The following is a 1,236-nucleotide window of genomic DNA, read 5'->3' as shown; positions in this document are numbered from 1 at the left end:
GGCCTGATGTAAGGACGAAGCTGTGTGAATGCTGAGATTAGAGGAGTGGTTATGGAAGTGAAAAACACTTCAATAAAAGAAGGAAGAAAATCTGTTAGCTGATAGGATTGCCAGATAAACTACAGAGTTCCAAATATTGCATGAGACGTACACTAAAAAATTATTTGTTTTTTACTTGAAATTCAAATTTAACTGGTGTTCTGTATCTTTATTTGCTAAATCTGGTACCATATATGAGTGACAGAGAGGGAAGATTGTATGATCCTCTGCATATTTTGATAAGTCAATGTCCTTTTTCTTGGGCAATTCCAGTGATTGTGTAACTGAAAAAATTACCATTTTGAATAATGAGAAATAAGCAGTGATGGAAAGAATGACCTTTAGTGTTCATGCATGATTTGTTTTATGAGGTTAGAAGTTTATGTCTGTTTTCTTTTAGAACAGGGACAATGGTAAGGCCTTTTATGACATCATTGTGTTTATTTTTTAAAAAAAAAGTTCCTTCCTTTATTCCTGTCTTTATCTACTGAGGCAATGAAAGAATGGAAGTAAGTAAAACATACTAACATAATTTAAAGAAGTTGAGGTAATTTTTTGAGTGATTTTGGTTACACAGAGGAAGGATTTCTTCATGGAAGGGATATTTAATACTAAAATGTTTAAGTCACTTGTCCTCCTAACTTTGTGGCTCTTTGAAGAATGATAGAAATGTGAATGAATGATACACTCTATATTCTGTTTTTTTAAATATAATATGGAATGCTTCACAAATTTGTATGTCATTCCTGCACAGGGGTCCTGCTAATATTCTCTGCATCATTACAATTTTAGTATATGTGCTGCCAAAGTGAACACCACTCTATATTCTTGACTGGAGTCATAACATATTTTTTCAAAGATTAAAGATATGTTCTGAACCACAGCTTATTTTTATAATGCTGATTAACTTTTAAAATAATTTATTTTATATTGAAAGGGAAAAATTATGAAATACTCTATATAGTACAACTGTAAATTTCTGAAATAAGGATGTGTGTTTGTAAAAGAAATATTTTATACTTATTAGTAGCAGCATTTCATTGGTGAACTTCTAATTGATCTTTTATTTACTTGTAACTTCTTTGTTACTCCTATCCAAGATAGAAATGTAGAGACTGCAATAGGTTTTTGATATTCAGTCTAAGTGTGTTAAATATTTAGTCCAGCTGGGCATGGTGGCTCACTCCTGTAATCCCA

At 31.4% G+C, this 1,236-nt stretch overlaps 1 non-coding gene across 1 annotated transcript; it reads right to left on the bottom strand.

The window, feature by feature from the left end:
• Window positions 1–748: 748 nt before the first annotated feature.
• Window positions 749–855, bottom strand: LOC115932483 (U6 spliceosomal RNA). The gene has a single exon (XR_004068761.1). It is a non-coding gene; the product is annotated as a U6 spliceosomal RNA (small nuclear RNA).
• Window positions 856–1,236: the final 381 nt, after the last annotated feature.

The sequence above is a fragment of the Gorilla gorilla genome, chromosome X (assembly GCF_029281585.2).
Source record: "Gorilla gorilla gorilla isolate KB3781 chromosome X, NHGRI_mGorGor1-v2.1_pri, whole genome shotgun sequence".
Taxonomy (NCBI): Eukaryota; Metazoa; Chordata; class Mammalia; order Primates; family Hominidae; genus Gorilla; species Gorilla gorilla.
The sequence above is the reverse complement of the archived record's forward strand: the minus strand, read 5'-3'. Positions and strand labels throughout refer to the sequence as shown.